Source organism: Cetorhinus maximus, chromosome 29, assembly GCF_964194155.1.
Source record: "Cetorhinus maximus chromosome 29, sCetMax3.hap1.1, whole genome shotgun sequence".
In the NCBI taxonomy this organism is placed as follows: domain Eukaryota; kingdom Metazoa; phylum Chordata; class Chondrichthyes; order Lamniformes; family Cetorhinidae; genus Cetorhinus; species Cetorhinus maximus.
In genome coordinates, this window is record NC_135907.1 from 2,250,522 (window position 1) to 2,260,180 (window position 9,659).

The following is a 9,659-nucleotide window of genomic DNA, read 5'->3' on the forward strand; positions in this document are numbered from 1 at the left end:
TTCTACCTCTGTCTTAAAAATATTCATTGACCCTGCCTCTATCGCTCTCTGGGGAAGAGAGTTCCGAAGACTCGTGACAACTGAGCAAAAATGTATTCTCATCATCATCTTAAATGGGGCCCCTGTATTTTTAATCTATGTCCCCTAGTTCTAGTCTCCCCACAAAGTGACACCACCTTTCAGCATCCACCCTGTTAAGTCCCCTCAGAATCTTATTTGTTTCAATAAGGTCGCCTCTCATTCTTCTAAACTCAAATGGATGCAGGCCAAACCCTTCTAACCTTTCCTCATAAGGTATCAGTACAGTAAACTTTCTCTGAACTGCTCCTAATGCATTTATATCCTTTCTTAAATAAAGAGTCTAAAACTGTACACAGTATTCCAGATGTGGTCTCACCAATGCACTTTACAGCTGTCGTAAAACATTCCCATTTTCATATTCCATTCCTCTTGCAATAAACGACAACATCCATTTGCCTTCCTAATCACTTGCTGTACCTGCATACTAACTTTTTATGATTCATGCACTGGGACATCCAGATCCCTCTGTACCCCAGAGTTCTGTCCTCATTTAAATGAATGCTGTTTTTCTATTCTCCCTGCCAAAGTGGGCAAGTTCACATTTTCCCATGTTATATTCCATCTGCCAAATTTTTGCCTACCTATGTATAATCCCTTTGCATACCCTTTATGTCCTCTTCACAACTTAAGTAAGTTAAGAAAGTTCCTACCTATCTTTGTGTCATCTGCAAATTTAGCACCATACGTTTGGTCCCTTCATCCAATTCATTGATATAAGCTGTAAATAGTTGAAATCCCAGCACTAATCCCTATGGCACTCCACTCATTACATCTTGCCAACCTGAAAATGACCCATTCATGCCTATTCTCTGTTCCCTGTTAGCTAGCCAATCCTCTATCCATGGTCAAAGCCTAGTTGGGCAGAGACAATGGATTCACCCCAAGAAAAGTCAGTAGCTTCAGAAGAGGAAAGGAAATGTAGCAGTGGAAAGAAAGTGAAATGGGGGTGGGGGTGGGTTGTGGAGGGAGTGCTGCATAGTCAGAGGTACTGTCTTTCTGATGAGAGATGTTAAAACACACAGAAATTACAAGCAACTTGTCCATGTCAACATTTCCCCTCCACACGAGCATAGACCCCTGAGCACATTTACTCACCCTGTTCCCATATCCCTTCCTCCAAATATCCAGTCTAATCTTCAATTATTTTTTATTCTTTCGTGAGATGTAGGCCTTGCTGGCCAGGCCGGCATTTAGTGCCCATCTCTAGAATGTTCACTGTTGCCATAGCTACTGTCTCAAAGCCTGAAAGTAGCATTGCCATCTCTGGGTGGATGTATTCCTGGAGGGTTAATCACATGACCTCCTCCCGCCAACTGCCCTGCCTCTATCTCTCCCCACTGGCCATCCGACATGTCCATCCTCGTGGTGCCCTGCCCTCCTGTGACCAATTGGAAAGCGGAGAGATTCTTCATTTACCAATTGGATGATTCTTGACTGTCAGTCAAACAGCCTTTTCCTTCCCATCACCAACATTTTTGTAACTAATAAAACTGAGGTGTTAAAAGAAGATTATCTTTTAATCTCCTCCTATGAATGTTCTCCTGGGCAGTGCCCTACATACGAACATACAAACAAGGAGCAGGAGTAGGCCATTCAGCCCCTTCACCATTTAATAAGATCATGGCTGACCTGATAGTAACCTGAAATCTGCATCCTATCTATTGCCAATAACCTTTCACCCCCTCGCCTACCAAGAATCTGTCCACCTCTGCCTTAAAAATATTCAAAGACTCTGCTTCCACTGCCCTTTCAGGAAGAGAGTTCCAAAGGCTCATGACCCTCTGAGTGAAAAGATTTTGCCTCATTTCTGTTTTAAATGGGTGACTCTTTATTTTTAAACAGTGGCCCTGGAGATTAATCTTCAATTCCTGGAGACAGGGGGAATCCTGGAAGGTTGGCAACACTATCCAGAAGTGAATTAGACACCTTCACAACCCTAGGTATAAACACGTTTATCATGGTCTCTGTTCAAAACCTCTTCATTTAATCCAAGACCCCAACCTGCCTGCTCAGGTGGCTGAAAGATCCCATGGTACTATTCAAAGAGGAGTAAGTGGATTTGCCTGGTATTACAACCAGTGTTTATCGCAAAACCATTTGGAGTACTTTGCTGTGTGTAGATTGATACCGATTTATAGGGTATCTATTGAAACCACTGCGTCTGCCAATGAGTTACTTGTGACTAAGAAGCAGGGCAGGACTTACAACAGGACTCACAGTAAGCAGTCTATTCTACGGCAAACAAAACTTACTTAAACTGCAAACAGAGTATATTGAAATAGTACACTACACCAGTCTACAGAGTCTAGTTAAATAGCGCATTACAGTAAACAGTCTACAGAGTCTATTTGAACAGTGCACTACAGAGCCCATTTAGAAAGAGTCTCCACAAACTGCAACAAACAGAACTTGTGACAAAAACTGCAGCGATGTCTCCTGATAAAAGCGGAGTTATTTCACCAGCATAATGCAGATAGTGGAGGATAGTTACATAACACAAACTCTGTGTGTAAAGTCAATTCCAGTCACACACATCAGTGTGGTCTCCAGTCATGACTGATGGGGAGTTATCCAACCACCTCCATTCTGCCCAAAAATAACATGATTGTATGCAGCCATCAATTTATCTGCATAACTGTGACTAGACCCGAAAAGATAGGTTTTGAGTGGGCAGTAATTTGGCAGATGGAGTATAATGTGGGAAGATGTGAATTTTTCACTTTGGCAGGAAAAATAGAAAAGCAGTGTGTTATTTAAATGGAGAGAGATTGCAGAACTGTGAGATATAGAGGGATCTGGGTGTCCTGGTACATAAATCATAAAAAGTTAGTATGCAGGTACAACAAGTGATTAGGAAGGCAAATGGAATCTTGTTGTTTATTGCAAGGGAGAATGGAATATAAAAGTAGGGAAGTTTTGCTCCAGTTGTACAAGGCGTTGGTGAGATCACACCTGGCGTCCTGTGTATAGCTTTGGTCTCTGTGCTTAACAAAGGATATAATTGCATTAGAAGCAGTTCAGAGAAGGTTCACTCAACTGATCCCTGGTATGAAAGGGTTATTTTATGAGAAAAGGTTGGACAGGTTGGGGCTATATCCATTGGAATTTAGAGGTGATCTTATTGAAACACATAAGATCCTGAGGGGACTTGACAGAGTGGATGCTGCAAGGATGTTTCCCCTTGTGGGAGAGACTAGAACTAGGGGGACACAGTTTAAAAATAAGAGCTCTCCCATTTAAGATGGAGATGAGGGGAATTTTTTTCTCTGAGGGTTGTTAATCTTTGGAATTCTCTTCCCCAGAGAGCGGTGGAGGCTGGGTCAGTGAATATTTTTAAGGCTGAGTTAGATTCATGATCAACAAGGAAATCAAAGGGTATCAGGGACAGGCAGGAAAGTAGAATTGAGGCCCCGATCAGGTCAGCCATGATCCTGTCAAATGATGGATCAGGCTCAAGGGGCAGAATGGCCTACTCCTGCTCCTAACTCGTATGTTCCTATGTAGCAACTCATTGTCTGTGAAGCACTTTTAAGTTGTTCTCAGGATGTGAAAGGTGCTTTATCTACATAAGGTTTTGTCTTGCTTCCAATTGTTAGCACATTAAAAAAACACCTTTGTCTGCAGCTCTATATTCACACACTTACATAATTATATAATCACCTCTTGTTACTCGTAGGCAAGTGAATAATTGATTCCAAAGTCATCTTATCCAGCTTAAAATATAATAACGTGCCTGCACATAAACAATTCTGAGCTCCTTGTTATTGTTTGTGAATGCTCAATGTTCCAACCGCTGTAAAATCAGCTCCCGTCAACAACCATTAGCTTAACCTTGAATTTTATAAAATGCCCAATATACCAGCTCTGGATAATAAAGAAACATTGCCTTTATATAGTGCCTTTTACACCCTCAGGCCTTCCCAAGGCACTTTTTTAAAATTCTCTCTTGGGATGTGGGAATTGCTGGCAAGGCCCAGCATTTGTTGCCCATCCCTAATTGCCCTTGAACTGAGTGGCTTGCTAGGCCATTTCAGAAGAGCCAACCACATTGCTGGAGCCACAAATATCTCCATCCTCAAAGAGGGGGGAGGCCAGCACATCAGTGCAAAAGATAAGGCTGAAGCATTTGCTACAATCTGCAGCCAGAAGTGCCAAGTGCATAATCCATCTCAGCCTCCTCCAGAGGTGCCCAACATCACAGTTGCCAGTCTTCATCCAATTCCATTCACTCCACGTGATGTCAAGAAATGGCTGAAGGCTCTGGATACTGCAAAGGCTATGGGCCCTGACAATATTCCGGCAATAGTACTGAAGACTTGTGCTCCAGAACTTGCCGTGCCCCTAGCCAAGCTGTTCCAGTACAGCTACAACACTGGCATCTACCCAGCTATGTGGAAAATTGCCCAGGTATGTCCTGTACAAAAAGCAGGACAAATCCAACCCGGCCAATTACCACCCCATCAGTCTACTCTCCATCATCAGTAAAGTAATGGAAGGGGTCAATAACAGTGCTATCAAGCGGCACTTGCTTAGCAATAACCTGCTCACTGATGCTCAGTTTGGGTTCCGCCAGGGCTACTCAGCTCCTGACTTCATTACAGCCTTGCTTCAACCTTGGACAAAAGAGCTGAACTCCCGAGGTGAGGTGAGAGTGGCTGCCCTTGACATCAAGATAGCATCTGACTGAGTGTGGCATCAAGGAGCCCTAGCAAAACTGGAGTCAATGGGAATCGGGGGGGAAATCTCTTCGCTGGTTGGAGTCGTATTTAGCACAAAGGAAGATGGTTGTGGTTGTTGGAGGTCAGTCATTTCAGCTCCAAGACATCACTGCAGGAGTTCCTCAAGAAGCTCAACACCATTCAGGACAAAGCAGTCCACTTAATTGGCACCCCATCCACAAACATTCACTCTGTCCACCACCGACGCACAGTAGCAGCAGTGTGTACCATATACAAGAAGCACTGCACAAACTCACCAAGGCTCTTTCGACAGCACCTTCAAAACCCACGACCACCACCATCTAGAAGGACAAGGACAGTACCACCTGGAAGTTCCCCTCTGAGCCACTCACCATCCTGACTTGGAAATATATCGGCCGTTCCTTCACTGTCGCTGGGTCAAAATCCTGGAACTCCCTCCCTAACAGCACTGTGGGTGTACCTACACCACATGGACTGCAGCGGTTCAAGAAGGCAGCTCACTACCACCTTCTCAAGGGCAACTAGGGATGGGCAATAAATGCTGGCCCAGCCAGTGACACCCACATCCCGTGAATGATTGAATATAATAAAAATGTAGGCCAAGCGAGCAGATTTCCTTCCCTTAAAGGTCATTAGTGAGTAGGATGGGTTTTTACAAAAATCAATGATAGTTGTTATAGTCACCATTACTGAGACTAGCTTTCAATTCCAAATTTATTAACTGAATTTACATTCCTTCAGCTGCTATGGTGGGATTTGAACCCATGCCCCCAGAGCACGAGCCTGGGCCTCTAGATTGATCCAGTGACATCACCACCACACCACTGTCTCCCTACTTGACAGCCAATGAAGTGCTTTTGAATTGAACACTGTTGTAGTGCAGGAAATGCAGCAGCTAATTTGCACACAGCAAGATCCCAAGCTGTGATAATGATTAGATGTTCTATTTTTTTCAGTGATGTTGTTGAATATTGGCCTCAGGGTTTCAGGGAGAACGCCCCTGTCTTCTTCAAAATTGTGCTACGGGAACTTATTACATTCACCTGCGGGCAGGCGGGACTTTGGTTTAACATCTCACCTGAAAGATGGCAAATCCAACACTGCAGCACTCCCTCAGCACTGGTCCCGGAGTTTCAGCCTTGGATCTTGCGCTCAAACCTCTGGAGTGGGATGAAACCCGTGACCTCTGAAGGAGAAGTGAGAGTGCTACACACCGAGTCAGTGATCTGAAGCAGAAATCCTAACTTACCCACCCTGGCCCTCATCGTCTCCCTCCAAATTCTCAAGTCAAAATCGTTGCCTCTGCCGGGATCATCTCAGCATGGACTGCAGGTCATTCCTGGTCTGAGGGTCAAAAGTACAAAAAGGAGCAGTGCCCTTACCCGCTAGTGGAGAATGTTTGGGGGGTGCCTTTTAACAGGGGCTGGGAGTGCCAAGCAAACTGCAAAATGTTGAACTTGTCGTGTGATAGTGTGGCGGGATTGACTTGCCAACTCTGGCTAGATGTGTCCCTGGAGATTGCCATCACATGACCTCCCATCTCCCAAAGCTCTGCCTCAACATTGGTCAACTGACATGTCCATCTTGCTTTTCTGTAGCCAATTGAGAAGCCAGCAAACCCAACTGAATGATTCCCAACTTGAAAATTGCTGAAAAGAGAACAAAAATAAAGAAAAATCACTCATCCGGACAAATGCAAGAACACCAAATTTCAGAGGGCAGGTTCCCAATTTAGTAAGCCTCCCTTTTCTCACCTCCAAAGTCTTTCTACAACTAATAAGTTCAATGGAGGTTTTCTTTAAAAAATGCACCATTATTTTCATGTTATGATGCATTCTGTCCAGCGATGCAAACAGATGCATTGTTCCTGGTGATCAATCTTCAATTTCTAAACACCCCAGGGCAATGCTGACCTAGGACAATGTTGACCCAGCCAGCGACGCCCACATCCCATGAATGAATAAAACAAGAATCCTGATTGGTTCGGATGTAAGCTTGGGACTGACTGTTCTCAGGGCAGGGGTGTCCCTCCAAGGAGGAAGGATAAAGAGGGGCTGCCCCTCAATTGTTCATAGACCGGTGTTCGTGTCTGAAGGTGTTAGCTCCTCTACTTGCACCTACAGGAAGAGCAAAAAAAAACAGAATTAAATGCCTCAAAAGGAAGAACGTGTAACACCACAACATCCTTCCCCAACCTCAGGACACCCTTTAAAGCTCGCAGAGTGCTTTTGAAATGTAGTCGCTGCGTTAATATGGGGAAATGCGGTCGCCAAGTAGTGCACAGTAAGATCCCACAAGCACCAAATGAGATAAATGAACAGATAATCTGTTGGCGACACTGTTGGTTGAAAAATGACTGAGGCACCAGGGCCGACTCTTCAAGTAGTGTCACAGGACTTCCTGGGCCCATCTGTGAGGGTGGAAGGAAGCTCAGTTTAACATTTCATCTTAAAAAGGGTGCCTCATACAATACAATATTCCCAAACTGGGAAGTCAACAACAACCTATATTAAATAGCACCTCTAACATAATAAAACACCCCCAATCTAGGTTATACGCCCAAGTCAGTTACCTGGGATTTGAACCCATGACGTGCTGACTCAGGGGGTGAGAATACTACTCCTAGCCGGTGAGATACAGAGACAGGCACATTGGGAAGGTCCTACATTCAGTCTCTAGTCTGTGCTGACCTCACACATACTGGAAGGAGAGAAAAGTTACAGAGCTATGGGGGAAGGAGCAGAGGAGTGGGACTAATTGGATAGCTCCTTCAGAGGGCCAGCAAGGGCATGATGGGCTGAATGGCCTCCTGTTGTGGTGTATCAGTCTATGATTCAAACTGACCTCAGCAGTGGTGGCAGTGGAGGCTTCACATTTGACTTAAGGGATCCCTGATTGGTGACCACCAGTCTCCGCTGTGGGTGGGTATTGGGTGTGAGCAGACCTGGCTCTGGCCATTGTGTACATGACCGAGGCCACTTGACCAGATCACAGGAAGAAACTGTAGCCTGACAAAGGTCAAACGTTGTTGACAGGCAGTGGAGATGGGGAGGGGAGGGGGGAATCAGTAAGACTGTGTCTCTGCAGTGTTAGACCCACAAATCAGATCTTACAGTTTATTGAAAGGAGGAGAGGTTGGGAAATACTAGAACCAGCTGCAGTAATTGGAAAGAATTTTTGAGGAATCTCCTCAGACGGACAGAGCTGCTTTGTAACTGCACTGACTGCTGCATCTATAAATACGCTCCTAACAGATTTATAGGCTCCTCCTTTCACAGCTTCCTTGCCTGTGATAGGCTGGAGGTTGATGGTGCTACTATGCATGATAATACCGCCCTGCCTTCCTTATTCACATCCCTCATTCTCTGTACCCTCCATCCTTTCCTCTCTCTTTGCTCCTCGCTCTGCTTCCTCTCCAGCCTCCTCCCTGTCCTGTTGATGTTAAGTTAAATGTTAAACTGTTAAGGTTAAGGACAAACAGGCGGAGGGTTTCGATTGATTAAGTATCTTGAGCACATATAAAGAGAGACTGCTGGGACACTGGGTGAGTTAGTAGATAAGAGACAGACATATGTATTGCTACATTCTGTTAATAAACAAGCTATCAAGACACGGGTTTGTGCCTAGTTTCACACCATCTGGCTTGGGATCCATTTATCATGCTTTGTCCCCTCTCTTTTCTATGCCCGACTCAACTTGGCTCTCCCTGTCCCCATGTCCACCCTCTCTCCTTCCCTCTCCCACCCTCTTCTCTGCTTTTTCTCAACCCACTCCTCAGCTCCCTCTCTACCCTCCCTCCATCTCTACCCTCCCTCTTTTTACTATCTCTCCATCTCCCCCCCTCTCTCTACCCTCCTTCCTTCACTCTACTGATGACCTACTGTCCATCCTTTCCCACTCTCCTCCCATATCTATCTGTCCTGCTCTCCTTCCTTCCCCTTCTCCCTCACCTCCCTTCTTCACCATTAAAGAGCGCGGAGAGCAGCTGTTTGGTGAGTAGGACTGGTGAGTATTTCTAGTCTTTAAAGTTAAAGTAAGTCTTTTTTTTCTCTTTTTCTTAAAAATAGCTTGATAAGTATAAGATCAATACTGGTGTGTAAAACAATTACAATAAAGTATATAGAGCCAGGGATACTAGAGTAATTAATTAAGTAATTAAATAAAATACGATAGAAATGGCAGGGTGGGTGATGTGTTGCTGTTGCAGCATGTGGGTACCATTGGACACCAAGGTGATCCAGAGTGAACACATCTGTAGTGTTTGCAGCTCGAGGAACTTCGCATTTGAGTTAAGGAGCTGGAGTCCGAGCTGCAGACATTGCACCACATCAGGGAGGGGGGAGAGTTACGCTTTAGTCCAGGAAGCAGTCACACCCCTCAGATCAGGTAATTCAAATTTGGTCAGCAACAGGAGGGTGTGACTGCAGGTGAAGCAGGTATGGGGGACCCAGGGGGTAACGTTCGAGGAGCCTTGGCCCCTGCAGCTGTCCAACAAGCTGTGTGGACGAGGGTGGGGTCTGCAGGGAGGACGAGCGAACTGACCACGGCACCATAGTACAGGGAGCCATTCAAGTGCGGGGAGGAAATAGGAACATAGGAGTGGCAGGGGACAGTACATTTAGGGGGATAGATATACTATTCTCTGGAGCCATGAGCGTGAGTCCCGAAGGCTGAGTTGCCTGCCCGGTGCCAGGGTTAAGGACATCTCCTCAGGGCTGGAGAGGAACTTGCTGAGTGGGAGGGGAGGGATCCAGTTGTCGTTGTTCACGTTGGTATCAACAACATTGATCGGACTAGAAAGGGGGTTCTGCTGAAAGAATTTGAACAGTTAGGAGCTAAATTAAAAATCAGAACCTCCAAGGTAATAATCTCAGGATT